Here is a 15,811-nt window from a genome sequence, read left to right as displayed (position 1 = left end):
AAGCCCACTATACAAATGTTAAAAGTCATGTTAAAAAAGGGGGAATTTCATGCTGTAACTAAACAGCATCCATACATCCAGAACTCACTCAATCTCTCACACTCTCAACAAGTGGTGGTTCCATCTGCCGGACTTCAAATATTCAAATGGGTTAAGCTACTACACAATCTTTGCATCTACCCCCAAACAACTGGGCACCACTGGTATAAATAAAAGAAAAACGGTTGGTATCAATTGGTACTTATGGTTTGTTGGTTACTTATGGTTGGTACTTATGGAGTGATAGATTTGTATACAGGGACTCAAAGCCTCATTTCCACTGCACGGTGTGGATCGGCTCGGTTTGATTTAATTTTCAAATGTAGATAGTACCTCACCAATATAGCCCATAAAACTAATTATCATAGCACTAACACTGCGTGAAACTGACGTGACATCATCTCCAATGCAAACAGATGGCTGTTTGTCACAGCAAGGAAACAAGCTTTGTTTCAGAAAAAGCTGAATGCAGCAAAAAACAAAAGGCTGCTGAAAAACACAGGATGACTATTGCGTGAGTCACGATTCTAATACCGATTCTCTGACCAGTCAGTGGTCTGTGGTTTGGTATATCAGCACAGTGCAGTTGGCAACTTGATCAAGGTGATGCCAAAAAAGTACCAGGTACCCAACACACCCAAAAGGTTTGACCATGGTAAACTGAAAAAGAGCGAGCTGAGTCGAGCTGAACTGTACCACGTAGTGGTGACACAGCATAACAGCCACTTTATTACTTAGTGTGTTATCTGTACAAACTGTCTGCTCTCATTACAAACAAAACAAGTCTTATTATTCCAACACTTCTTACTACACTGCTTTTTCAAACACATTGCATCAGGTTCCTCCTATGCCCTTTGAGGCCTGTTGAATGACAACACCTGAAACAAAACACTGACTGCACTGTATATGACAAGAATAACTGAAATGATTACTTGATTTATGTATAGTCTCAATATGAGCTTAATCCAAGCAAGATTGTTGAGATGTCGAGATTGTCATGTGCCTCCTCACGTGTTTATTATCCATCTATCACACTTAAAAAGCCACTGAGGAATTCATAAAACAGCTGGTCCTTCTAGAGTAGCTGAATAATTCTGACCGAGTGCTTTCACAGTGAGTTTCCAGACGGACCACTCAACGCCGGACAGCTCTTTTAAGGGCTTGTGTTACAGACACACCTGTCACACTCCGTCTAGACTCCAAAGTGGAAACAGCAGGGACTGTCGTCCTTGTATTAATCCCTACATCAGTTGCAGCTCCTTGCCGGGGCTGGATGGATGGTGTCACAGCTACAGTCCAACTATAACCACCTTCATCTACCTTCATCTACAATGTCCAAACCTCTCCACCTCCTTCTACATTTGGGGTGACAAAAGCTCTTACAGCGCTGATATATTTCACATATTGCATGAGAAGGGTTCTCATCCAGCACGGCTAAAAATAGAGTCATTGACAGACACTGCATTTTCTGCTCCGCTTGGTAAGTAAATTGACCAGTCTGTGTGAGCGGAGCAGCTTGAGACAAATGTGTCTGCATGTCCACCTCCCCAGATGCCATGGCTGCGGCTAAAAACAACAGCAACGCTGATTAGAAACACAGGGAGTCGAGATCTACCGCACAGAGACACTGAGGAGAGCGCTCTGACAAACATGCTGCTTCATGGCACCAAATCACACAGAGGCTGCACCATGTGCCTGTTTACTCCATGCGATGGGACACAGTCAGTCGTAGTGCCGAAACTGTGAAGCAACAATGCAAAGCATTCACCAAGTTCAACTTGCATTTCAAAAACTCCACCTTCACCCCATCTTCCACCCAGAAAGGGAGAAAAGGGGAAGTTATCATCACTCTCGTCTCCCCGCTGTGCTGAGCTTGGTGCTTCGTTATGGGGAGAGATCATATACCCTACATATTCTGCTGTCACATAATGAGAGATTATAACTGACTGAAACAGATTATAATTCGTCAAATTTCTGTCCTGGTTACTTTAATTACTGATGACTAGAACAGCTACAGTACAGGTGAGTTGTGCAGCCAGTCTAAGTGTGTGGACAGAGTATTCATCATGTCACAATGTTTTAAGAAAGGAGAATAAAGAAACACACAGTATGCTTCTGCATGCATGTTCTATGAATGCACAATTTGCAAATGCCCAACTTTAAAGGTGCCGTGTGGAGTTTTTTCTGTAAAGAAACAAAAGTTATGTTCACATTCAGCGTTAGTCACCAAAACTTATTGTGTGTTTCCTTGAGGTCTAGCAAACATGATAAATGCATTTCTTTTCTTAATGAACACTTTACGCAGTTTTCTTTTGTTAGGATCCTTTGCCGACATATTTCTGCACATCTCAGACATTTATGACCCCCGTAGAACAGAGAAATAGTGTGACACCACTGCCAGTAATGTATAGCGTATCACTTTTGTTTTGTGCACGTGCATGCACAAAACAAAACCCTGATTAAAGAAACAGCTCCATGGTGCTACTAAATGTCACAACTCCACAGGTTGTCTTTATGAGCTGGAATAAAGTGGGCTGGTTATCATGAAAATCGTAGAACATAAAATGATAAATTCATTAAAAAAAAATGTTGCAGACTTAGTAAATTGATAAAGGCTTTGTTGAATCGCCTATAAAATATGATTTCTACTAATTTGTAACAGTATGTTTTCAGAGAAATGTAATGTCACCTGAACTAGTCACCCACCTCAATATCTGCATGTGGTAACTTAAGTATGATGAACAGTTTTAAGGATTTAATTTAGGGAAATGTCAGCGTCTTCTTAAACAAAGGCCCAGCTCGTGTCCTAATGTTAACACAATCTAACCATACATGGGAGGCAGAACACAAACTCTTCCTGGACTCGTCAGTGAACACGATTCCGGCAGTGATTATGTTCCTAGCATTGGTTTTAGAGAGCGTTTGTTGTAGCTTGAAAGATGAAATTATATTTGACCTGATTGTTTTTTACAATCCACTTCATCTTAATTATGAGGCAGGGCTGAACACACAAACAGGCCCGCTATTTAAAAAGTCATAAATGTTTTTTTTTATTTCCCTGCATTAACTAAAGACTGTAGTGTGTTTTCACAAGTGCATCGTCGGGCATGCCAACAACATGTCAGCACATTTATAATTATCTCCTTTTGTAAGCACCATCTCCTGTTTACACACACTGGGGAATAAGTTCATTTTGATGTGAAAACAAAGATCTCTGCAGTGACTGCCCTCCTGCTCTGGCCGGCCTCCAGCTACATCACCCACACCCCTTCTACTGAGCGTGGCCAAGGCCTGGACCAGCAGGCTGACTAAGTCTCTGGCTGTCCGCTGGAAAGCTGTTTTGGCTCCACTTCAACCCTGTAATCCCTGAGCTCAGAATCCACCCACGTGTGGCCTTCAGAGGGAGGCGGTGGCTCTGCCCTCTCAGCCTCAGAGAGAGAAAGTGAGAGAGAGAGTGGCGAGAGGATTAACTTAACTAACCACTGGCTCCCATGATGCACATGCATATTGCTCCTGGCCAGTGTATAATACATCAAATACACACCACACATTACTTAGTCAAAGATAAATACCAACTACATGCAAGCATCTATGCATTTGTGCACTCATTAAGTGCACAGACACACACACACCATATAAAAGGCCGCAAGCTGCAGAGTCAGCAGCTGGCAGATGAAAACACAACATCGATGTTACATTGATGAGCATATGGCATTGAATCTGCTCAATGTTCGTGCTCTGCTGTGGTCGCCCCTCTGACCACAGTGCAGTTATTCAGCTTATCTGTGCTAATCCTCCCGCTGCAACTCTTCCTCCATCCTGTTCCTGAGCTGCCGATAGGCTCTGGTGCCAAAACCACCATCACCACCACCACCATTAAGCCACAGCACTGAGCAACCTCACATAGCAGCTGAGGTTTAAAGGCTAGTTTGAGTTATTACACTTAGGGACTTTTTCACTTATTTTCCATTGTTCTGTTCATTTCTATCAGGTATGATATAATTGAAACTGAATTAAGGTAATAGCTTCACTACAATAAAGTCTGACAGTGCAAGAAATGTGAGCAGTTAGAAAACCATCTGATGGTTTAGCCAGATTACCTAAACCACAAGATAAAACTGAAAGTGAGTGCACCTGCGCTGTCAGTAAAAATGATGCAGGAAAACTGTGCTCACATCGGTGGTACGTACAGTCAGAGTTCACCAGGCTTACATTTAAGACCACTTCATGATCACAAATGATTCACAAATATCACAAAGAACAAATTTATTCCCATTTCATGGTTAAAGCATGAAAAGAACGAGAAAACCAGCAAGGATTACATTTATATCACATCTTTGTCACTAGTTACCAGCTGTATATAACAACAGGTCTTCATAATATCATTCAATTGATTGAATGAATTGTACATATTAAGGTCAGGAATAATGTCAACACAATGCTCTGACATCAATATAAGAGAAGAAGTATAAAGGCATAAGGTTAGGTGGAGATGTTTAGGCTTAGACTGGTGATTATTTTGCAGCCAGTTTTTACTAAAACCAATTTTTTTTTTCATTGTGACACATCAAGCTTCTGGCTGACTGACAGCAGCTACACATCTGCTGCTGCTGACTGACTCTCCACACAAAAGCCAGGCTAACAAACAGAGGTCGCTGACCATGAATCAGAGCTGCAGTTCTGGCAAAGCAACAGAGCAAAACACTTATCTAGCAGCACTAGATGATTAAATGTTGACTAAAAGAGAAGTTTTGTACGTCAGACTAATGATAAATACAAAAAAAAGATCTTCTTTGGGTTTAATTAGAGGTACCGGTAATAATTTTACCATTCTTTTGTTTTCTCTTTAAAATAACCCGAGGGTTTGTTCAAAACCTGTCTGATTGTCTGACATCTCGTGTTTTTGACCTAGCTGACTTGTTTTTAGTGACGTCACCTCATTCTCAGAGCTCAGCGATTAACTTTATGAGTACAATGTCACGAATGTTGTCCAAAATGACTAAAAAATGACTCAAGTTGTTCGAAACCAGATTAAACCTTTAAGTAATCCGGTCAGATTTAATCTCTTCTAGACAAAATAAGGTATAGCTCTGCCTCTGACTCAGAAAACAATCAGTGTCATCCCCGGGCATAAATCCTTAAATGGTGCTTCGTTCAACTTTCCACATTTATGCTCCACAGCCTGGTTGAGCTTTTATCATCAACTTTCAATCTTCACTGTTTGTTATTGTCAGGTCTGTGTGGACAATCTGAGCTACCCTGATGCTATCTGATGATTCAAGACAGGAAGCATTTTTCTAAGATGTCCTCCATAGATACAGAGTGTGACACAGCGTCATCGGCCCAGCTCAGGAAGTCCAGCTAACAGAGTTTGTCCATAAAGAACTCAACGACAATGAGACTTCAGCCTACAAAGTAATACTCGATAACATTCAGCGCAGCAGAATCGTACATTCACAAACAAATCCATCACCCCCATCAGGTGCAGCCAAGACATGCCTTCGCCTCACACAGTACACACAACAGATCCTGACATGTTTAGTTTGCGCTGAAAAGAGATGAGAGCCTCGCAGTGACGTACGCAGACCTGAGGCGCTGGTGGACGAGCTGCTGCTTCATTAGTATTCATAAACATTTTGCTATTCCGGGAAAAGCAGCCCGACTGAGCGTGCTCAGACTGTGTCTGAGAATGGCTGGACACCGGCTGTGTGTGAAGGAGAAGACAAAACACGAAAACACAAGAGGAGAATGGAAAAGATGAAGCAGGTTCAACTCAAAGAGGGCAGGTTTCTGCACACGGTTCATGACCTGAAGACCAAAAATAACACTTCCTCTTCACTGTTGTAGATTTTTGGATTTCCTCTCTGGTTCTTTGCCTGAAGCCAGCTTTTCATTAATGATGCAGTCACACTTATTTTTTATCTTTGAAGCAGACAAAGTGGACATATTTCGCTCATTTACTGGACAGAGTTTTGGTGTACTGTCAGCCTAAAACAAATCTGATTTTAGCTAAACTTGATCCAATGTGTGCTTATCATCATTATTTGCCTTGCTTCCTTTGGAAGCAGAGAAATAATTGAGTCCACACAGTCTTCTCCTGTTCTTTTATTGCACTGGATTTTCCAGGCCTAAGACGCGGCTGTATATCACATTTCAACATCTGCCTCCGTATACCAATAAAACCTTTGTGGTGAATTTCAAAGTTGCTGCTCATTCAATGAAGCAGTCTCTGAAGTTATATCAAGAAACAATTGAATCATTGTGATTGTATGAAGCCACCTGATTTTGTCTGTGACCAAGGAGTTCACACTCAAGTTCAAATAGATAGTTGACAAACTTCAACTTGAGGTCCACTTGATAATGTTTCAGAGCTTGTGACTGTATCTTCAGTCAGCAGACTGAGTTTGCTCATTTGACATAGATTTGTAGGTGTTCAAACCCTTTCATCTTTTCATGTTGGTTCAAAACATGAGCTTGAGAGTTCATTCTTGACTAAAACTAGAATTGCCATGATAGCAAAATGAGTAACCACGATACTTTATCAGACAGAGTATCACGGTTCCGGGTATTAACCAGATACTGCAGCCTTTTTTTATTCTTATTATTTTTATGAACTGCAATGTATTCGTACAATTCATAAATACTTATTAATGACTTATAATTTTGTTTGGTGCATGATAAACATAATACTGGTGAAGTAAGAATTAGACTGAAACAAGTTTGAAACAACGAGTTTGGTTTTTTGAGCAAAACTAGTGTTGTCGGCAGACTCGTCGCTCGGGCCCGGTGCTTCTGCCATGGTGAGTGTGTTGTTCGTATTTGGGACTGTAAGCTGTGTGCGTGTCTGGGCGAGACAGAACTTTAGCTTGTTGTTTGTTTTGAAGCGGATTTTTGTCGAAGCGGAGCTGTCTCCATGGAGTTTGTTCTTGCCGGCAGAAACACACAAACAGCCAATCAACTAACAGACGGGTGGACCCAGCGTGCGAAAACAGCCTATCATATCCCCGGGCGTCACCAATAACAGGCAAACAGCCAATCATTCAGCAGCTGTGTAGTTCGGTTGCAGTAGTTGCCATGTTGGTTTGTTTACAAGCGAGTAGCATGCAGTGAGAAGCCGCGAGGTGAGTAGCGGCGGCCGCTATGTAGGGAAATCCACAGTAGTACCGTAGAATTTCTAGTACAGTAGGAACCAGTACGATTTGGCACTGCGGGGTACCGTGGGTATCATGCAACTCTAACCAAAACAACAAAATCTTAACTTAAGAGACTTCGTTCAGACCTTTCGACTCCAGACCAAGAACAGAACAAATTCCAAACTCCAGTTTCCAACTTTTGGCTCAATCTTTAGGCCAACATGGATGGAAGTTCAAGAGGTGCTTGGAATTATGGAAGTTTGGACATCTACAGTACCGTGACAAATGAGCAAACTCAATAAATCTGGGTAAACTGAGAATAGTCACAGTGAAGCTGAGCAGATTTGTTGGACAGCATTGTTACAAAGTTTAAGTTTTCATCTGTTTTTTTGGGCTTCTTACTGAGGGTGATACAAATACCCAGGCTCTCTATTACACTACTGGTATTGTGTCTCTCTTTGGTCTGTATGTGAGACGGTGTGTTCCTGGCACCAGGTGCGTCAAACTATTTGGGTGAAATTGGATTTAATTCCAGGTGGAGTGGAGAACTTTGATGCTGCCAAGTTTTCATTCCCCTGAATATTCCACACACTTGTGCAGAAACTGTGTCCCTCTGTTCCAACTTTTCTCCTTCTTCTTGTGGCTCTTACAGTCTGCCTATTTACACCCTCTAGAGGGGAAATTAAATTTCAGTTTGCAAAACTCATTTAGTGAAACCACTGAACGTTTATACAAGTCAATATCGAATTAAGTGTTTCACAAAGGTCCTGAAGTAGTTCTTGAATTCCACTTTTTGTGACGACAAGAAGCCTGTCTGCACTACAACATATGAGCTCTCTAATGGACTGACCAGAGAAAGATGGGAGGAATGAATGAAGGCTGAATTTGCTGGAAGTCCCTGCCACCTCTTTCTTCCTCTCTCTCCCCTGTGTGTCCCCTCCCTGCCATCTATTGCTCATCACTGGCACCGAGTGGGCAGTGCTGCTGCCAAAGTGACTGATGGGCAGTACCCTCTGCTGTCCTGTCTCTGAGCTGGACCATCAGGGCAAAATTATGCAGTCTGAGATCCTAGCTGAGCGGTCATGACAGGCTATGGATCCGTCTGCTGCCCCTGCTGCTTTCAAGGGCACTTTATCCAAGTGAGGGAAAGGAAAGGGGAGCTCAGGAGGAGCAGCTGTACATCATCTGCTGTGAGGCACAGGACTGAATAACGAAGGGAGGTTATCTGTTAGCTACCACAAAGAGAAGAGCTGAACCCATCTGGTTCAGGTCTAACAGGACAGTCCCCAAAATGTCAAACAGGAGATGAAAGGAAATGGAAATAATACTAACACAAAATGAAATGTCATTCTGCTACAACTTTAAGAAAACGGTTTCTCTGTGGAGCAAGGTGGAAACATCTGCAGTGAATCACTCCAAAATGAAGGACACCAGAAATACTAGAGGTTAAAAAAAGAAAAAGAAAAATCAACTCAGAGGAAGATGTGAGGATGATGGACCTACCTTCATTGTACAGAAGTTCATGTAAAGTACAGCTGACTGCAGGCCTGTCTCAACCTAGTAGTAACCTTACTGGAACTGTAAAGACTTAATCCCAGAAAGACGTCCAAACAGGCAGCGACAGCTGAACTCTTCTCTTTCGCACTGATGCTTTTCCAGTGGAGCATGGAACTAGTTGTGGTGAGTGCAGCTAGTATAAGCACCACCCTGCCTGGCTGCTTTTATGCCAGCTCCTGTCCCGTCCCTTTTTCTGTGGTGTAGAACACACACTGAGGCTATTGAAGGACAGGCAGCACCTCTGTGTACTCGCCGGCTCTGGGTGCTGTTGATGTTGGCATCTGCAGTAAAAGCTGCCTTTCTCTTTCCTGCGTGTCCCCCTGCCCTCCTGCTGGAGTTTTCACCTCTGCCAAGGAGAGCTGTGAGGCTGAAATGGAAGAAGGGTTGTGTGACGGCGTTGTGCCGGCTGTGTGTGCCTGCCTGTCAGGGGAAGGGAGTGGCAGCCTGGTGTGACACACTTGATTACACTGGCTGATTGGGGATTATTTTTGGCTTCCAGTGGCACCCTCTGAAACTCTACACTATGCGTTTTCTCCCATAATCATCTCTTCCATTCGTCACATCATTCTGACTGTCATTCATCTGACACCAAATATACTTGTCTATTTTATTTTCTACAAAACATGCTATCACATAACTAGTCTAAAAGTGCAGCACATGACACCCAGAGCTCCCCTCTCTTCCTGTCAGCCGACACATTCATGAGCTTAAAGAAATGGGGAAGTAGTTCTGTGTGGGACACTCCCACACTGAGTTATAGTTAAATAGTGAAGTGGAGTAAATTTAGCTCAGTGTTCACGAGACAATGAGCAATGGCCATATGAGAGACTTGAATTGTCTGAGAAGCTGAATGGAGTTTTCCATTCTTAAATCTAATTACACATACTTAAGCATCGATAAAAAAGAGAGAGAGCCACAAAAGTACTTCATGGTTCTTGCATCTTGTACTGAGATGGAGAAGGAAAAAGGTTTGTTTTCCAGCACATTTACTGACTCATTTCCATTTCTCCATTTCTTTCATCAACACTGTTTCCAGTGACAGCAGCCATATGTGTAGGGAAAAAAGCTCCAATAAACAAATTGTACCATACTTGCAACCAGCTAGTGAAGAAAATTGCATGTTGCACAGCTGATATTCTTCTCAGGACTTTGTGGAGATCAAACATCCCCTGGATCTGTTTTAATGCAATAAGAATGTTATGGAGCACATTAGGCTATTGTGAAAACCCAATATTCCGAGAAATGTCACTTTGGGCTGAAAGCTAATGCCACGTCACAGCCGCAAAGCTATTTTGGTCCATTCTCTGCATGACTTCAAACCCCACCAGGTGCGTGGGGTTAAAGCACAGGGTGTTTTATTTTGAAAATTGTTAGGAATCACCGCATGTTCTTGGCGGAGCCAAGCGTAGTCCTGCAACTAGGATGCTTCTGAAACCTTTATTGTTCTGAAAATACATTCTCTGGTATCTAATCTACGTACATATGTAACTCAACTGACATAACAAACCTATTTTTACCTCAAACCATGATCTTTTCCTAAACCTTTACAACTATTTTTGGTAGCTAAACCTAACCAAACGTGTTTATCATTCTTACTATGATGATAAAGGTCATCACACTTTGTCCATTCCTTATTTTTGGAAAAACTGGCCCTCAGAGCAGTAAGCATTTGTTTTCAGGATATCAGGCTGTCAGAACAATCCTCAATGTTATAAGGTATTAATATTTCAAATGTGGGATTTTATGTGTTCTGCTGCCATCCAAATGGTCAAAGAAGAATTTCTCTCTCTTAATGTACAGTATTTGTCTAGCTTCCGCCCTGAGGGATTATTAGCAAACAGTTTAAAAAGCATTACACAATCTACAGATATATAAAACTAATTCTGGAGACTGACCATATGACTCCTATTTATTTCTTTGATTCAGTATAATTCCTAATGGTCCGAAAAGAGTTCTCTACCATATGTTAAAGTGAATCTGCATAATTTATTTCACATAAATTTGCTGATGCAGGCTTAGAAATGGCCACCTTAAATCGGGCTCTGCGACATCAAATTGTTGCTAAGCCAGTAAACACCACATTTGCATTTCTGATCTATATTGTTAAGCGTATTCCGTCCTGTAGGTCTGCACAGCATTTGTAATTAGACTAATTGTGAGTCCCATATGGTAGAGGTGTCAATATTTATCTTTATGGGCAACACAAACAGGTCCAAAGTATACCTCATGCATACCAACACATACACTGCCATTTAGGGTAACTGACACAGACACAACATTAGCTCTTTTAAAGACGTTCAAGACATGCTGAATGGGACGATTTAGGAGGAATCTGTCTCATCTGTTCTGGGGCTTGGCCAAGAAGGGGCCCCTAAAAATGCTTACTGTGTGTCTTAATATATCCTTAGCACTTAGACCTTGTGATGCAGAGACCTCTGGTTGACTCTTCCTGCCCCTAGAGATCCATTTTCCTCCCCTTGAACACTTCCTCTTCAGTTGTGACCTTTGCTAACCTTTTGAACCAGTGCTTCCCCCACATATCTCCAGACAGCGGAGGCCTCCACAGTCCGCTGTGTGGACATCTTGTTTCCGCTTGTTGCACTCCTGTCTAAGATGTTTTCGCTGTCTAAAAAAATGACTCCATTAAACCTCAAATCTGAGCCGACAATCAGAGCGGTGTTCAAACACGCAAGTCATGCTCGTGTGATACAAGCTAAGTAAAGGAGAACTAGTGAATGCTCTCATGCGGCAGGGTGTGAAAGGTGTGTCTGTGGCTTCTCTGTGAAAGGGAAGCTAAATACTTCTGCTTCATTTGCGTGATAATGACTCATAATTATAAAATGCAGGACAGAATATGAACAGCATGTGCCTCAGCTTTATATTCAATGGTGTTAACCTGTGGTAGTGCGGTAAGTAAGCCTGAAGGACCTCTAATATACAGCCTTGGCACGGTTGGAAGGATCGGTTTCATTTATGTCTAGGAAGAACACTAAAGTCTCAGCAACTTTCCATTCCAGTGAAATATGATTTGGACACTCAGCAGAAGTTATTTCCCCCCAGCTAAAAAAAATATGGATGTTGTGAAGAGGAAGGATCGGTAATTGTTTTTAAGGTTGAGAATGTGAGCAGTACAATATATCAAAACGAACAGGAAGGAGCATTTCTGTACTCCATTCTTTTCCAGAAACTACTTCTGATGGTGTCTATTTTAACCATTTGTCAACAGTTTTTTCACGATGTGAGCCAAACATGTCCCGACCAGCTATTTGTCAACCTGAGTTTGGAAGTAGCAAGTGGAGAGTATGGACTGGAAAGCATTGGTGGCAACTGAACCTTTGGCTCTTGTTAGGATGCCAATTGGAATTCTCCAAAGACAATATTATTTTTCTACAGAGGAGTTGTATGTATGTCCTGAGGGGATGAATGTACTAACAGCCTGACGGGGCCTGTCGTATAGACGTAATCTCCAGGTAGGGACTCTCCTCCCTACTGTCTTTCCCTTCCCTTTCCTGTGGTTACTTGCACACCTCACAACACCACTTTGTTTCCATGGAAAGAGATTATCACCAGAATGAAATGTTACTGGACTATAGCCACTGAAATTTGTCATGCATATTTTAATGGAATCCCAAACAGACTGAAGTTGGATTAAGTGGTTGTGTTCATCATGGGGCAACTCTTGGACGTGACATGCTTCAGTTGCTGCGAGACAAATTTGATCGAGTTAGTACTTTGAAGAGTGCAATTTTTGAAATTGCAAATTGCAGCAATCAGGCACTGATGTTACCTTAACTGCCTTCATGAGCTGTGTGTCACAGCCTCAAACTGCTCACCATCTCAGTAAGTAAGACAACTCAAAGGACCAAATAGAATAACTAACTTTCCGAAGACTGGCATGCACCTCTCGTCCTTTTTCCCGTCCGTCTGTCCCTCCTCACGCCCCATGGGAAGGTGCAGCTCACAAAACGTCTTGCATTTCGGTAGTCTGTTGCCATCAAAGTTGCTTTTAAAAGCCTGGAGTGACACAGCGCATAGTAAACCCAACCATCGGCAGGGTAGTACAAAACATATTCCAGGAATGATTTACCAGTCTGACCCAAGTCTGCGGCACCATCAAATCATACTCTCATCGGTTTGAGGACTGACAGAAATGAGTCCGGAAAGAAGCAGTTCTTCGCTCATCATGAAACTCAAGCAGCTCCAATCAGCCACTCTGGTGTCCAGAGGTACATCCTGCGGTGCATCCTCTTTTTTCGCATTCCAGTACTTGAGAACTGATCATTTTAACATCCTCTGGAAGTGTTTTTCTTCGGTAGGAACACATGGAAAAGGCAGCAGCCAAGCCACAAGCACCATGGGCCATCTGGCTACAAACACAAGTCTCTTACCACAAGTGGAAAAACACGCAGCTCCATCTTGGTTCTAATGTGCTCCTCACCTCTGATATGTTTTTTTTTTTTTTTTTTTTTACTTTAGGCCACGTTTTTAGAGAGACCCCTTTGAAAGCACAGGTGATATTTCACTGAGAAAATCTAACAGAACTATTTTCTTTTCTTGATCAGCAGTGTAGAGATGACAGGAAATGAGGGGAGAGACGAGGATATGCAACAAAGGCTTTTAGTGAATGTTGCAATTCAGTCGGTGCCTTAATCCTCCCCAAGGCCTCGAGTACTTGTTTACTGAATGGTTGGCTTTTACGGCATACTCGTTCTTGCAATTTATGTGCACAAATGAACCAGGGTAAACCCATATGGTTAGGCAACTGTGCATTTATTTAAATGAATCCCATTCCAAGATACCAATCACAGTCACAAAAACAAGGTTAATCTATGCATATGTACGCATACATATGAAACACATCTGCATGTATGACTGAGACCTGACATCCAGCTCTGCAGCATCACAAATTAGCCTCATGTGGTCATGCTAGAGTGAGAGCTGCTATTAGCTAAGAGCAGGAGCTGTGAGCCTGAGAGTTTAATAATAATCTTCTTTACAAGGAAATATGTCTGTCAGTCTCTACAGACCCAAATCACACATTTCAAATGTGTAATAGTTGGCTGTTAAGTTGCCCTACAATTACAGTATGAGACTGATTTCATCCCAAAACGAACCAGCAGCTCAGACCAGCGTATTCTTCATCACAGCCAAAGCCTGTAGAAACATGCAGAATATTTTGAGTTTTCGAAGGAGCTGTAGTTGACTTGTAACTGCAGCCTTGTTGCTAACAGTGAAACTAAACCAATATGACACACCAGCGTTCACAATGTAAAGCATCTCCAGAACCCGTGTTATGTCTGCTGACAGTAATTGTGGTGATAATGAGAAGAGACAGAGCGAGCGCCAGCACAATAATCCCCTGCAGCTCTTCCCTGCCACATGTTTCCAGGCCTTATGGAAACCTGTTGACACCAATCCCAGCGACCCGGTGGACCGATGCTGGGCATTCATAAACAACCTGTAATCTGCATCGCACACTAGCTGAGCCACGCATCATATCACTGGGCAGAGGAGGCCTTTACCAGCTTAATAATGGTGCTCACATCTGCTTTGTGTAGTGCAGTTTATTTAGTCAAATGTAATGACATCAATTCATTAATTCATTTCGGGATAAGACTGTTTGGTGTGCTGGCAACCTGGCCGTACTTTGTCATTAAGCAGCATTACAGTTATTATTCACACAGCCACAAAGAGGTAGTTTGTGAATTTAGGTTGTTTTAAGCATTTCAACAAAGTATGCTGTTGATTTTTAGGTGAGGGCAGTGTCTTTGACTTTTTTGAGGAAAGAGAATGTAATCAGTCCAGGTATAGAAACCAAATGCAAAAAGCAAAGTCCTATGGGTAAACAGCGGTATTCGACACCAGCCATTCCTTAGGACTTTGTTTAGCAAGACAAACATCCAGTGAGCTCTCTCAAACAAATCTGAGAGGCTGGATTTATCCACCTACGCTCAGCATTAAGTCGAATGAGACATCATTCTCGCAGCCCGATTGTTCATCCTGTGAGCCACGTAAAATCCCCTTCTCCAAACATAATGACGACCACTCAAATTTAGAGATGAAAAACAAATGCCATGCGGTGGCATCGGTGAGTCACACCGTCTTAGATTTGGATTGTAGCAGAACTCAATCAGAATGATGATCCTGGAGCGGAGTCTCCTTGGTGTGATAATGAACGACGGGGCTGGCAGATTGAGCCTCTGTCCGGCCGGCGGAGCTTTACCTGCCGCCTTTGAAACGAAACACGAGATGACTCATCAGACGCCTGTCACAGATTCCTGCCTCCCTCTCGCCTGCTTTCAACGTAGCTCCTGAAAACTCCTCTGATGGGTGCATGATTTATTTAACACATGCTGGTGTATTTTGCATTAAAACAGCCTAAATGCTTCAGTGCATTTTCAGTGGCGGAGAAAAGCTCCTCCAGCAGAGATTTGGATGTGTTATCCTCTCTGAACACTTTTTGCATCGTCAGTTTTGTTTTGCCGAGGACGTCGGAGTTGCAGATTTAAAGCAGGGAAGGAATGTTTTGGCAAATGTTGGACAAGAAAACGAATTTCCTCCTCCCCGACAGCCGTGATATGCGAGCTAGAATCATCAAAAAGGTACATTCACTGAACTACACCAGCGTAAAAACAACAACAGAGCTCAGCCCATTTTAATTCATAACCACAGAGGATTTCATCATTGTAGAATTATCTGATACCAAGAAGCTTAATGCTGCATAATCTACCCAACCTGAAAATCCTGCCCCCGAGGATATAAACCAAGAACCGAAAAAACAGATCTGGCCTCAGAGATGGAATTATATCCACCAAGATCACACAAGTCACACATAATCCTGTGCCGTGGGCCACAGCCCCAAACTCATTATTGATGAATTAATGTGCACGTTGCCAAAACCTATTAAATGTATTAAGATACGTGCAATGAGGAATGTTGTAAGGCGGAGGAGTGACTGCTCGTGACCCTCCATCTCATTTGCAGTAATGGGGAATATGGCATAAGAGCCCATTCACTTTGTAAGCGTATTGTCTAGGTCAGCAGAGAGAAGCCTGATGTAATGAACTATTCCTAGGTCTGTT

General features: G+C 42.5%; 1 protein-coding gene across 3 annotated transcripts in view; it reads right to left on the bottom strand.

Moving 5' to 3' along the window:
- The window catches only part of iqsec1b (IQ motif and Sec7 domain ArfGEF 1b), a 96,946-nt gene that overhangs the window by 28,336 nt on the left and 52,799 nt on the right, over window positions 1-15,811 (bottom strand). The gene's annotated exons all lie outside the window — the stretch shown is intronic.

This window comes from Larimichthys crocea, chromosome I, assembly GCF_000972845.2.
Source record: "Larimichthys crocea isolate SSNF chromosome I, L_crocea_2.0, whole genome shotgun sequence".
Taxonomy (NCBI): Eukaryota; Metazoa; Chordata; class Actinopteri; family Sciaenidae; genus Larimichthys; species Larimichthys crocea.
Note: the sequence above shows the minus strand (reverse complement) of the source record. Positions and strands in the feature narration are given on the sequence as shown.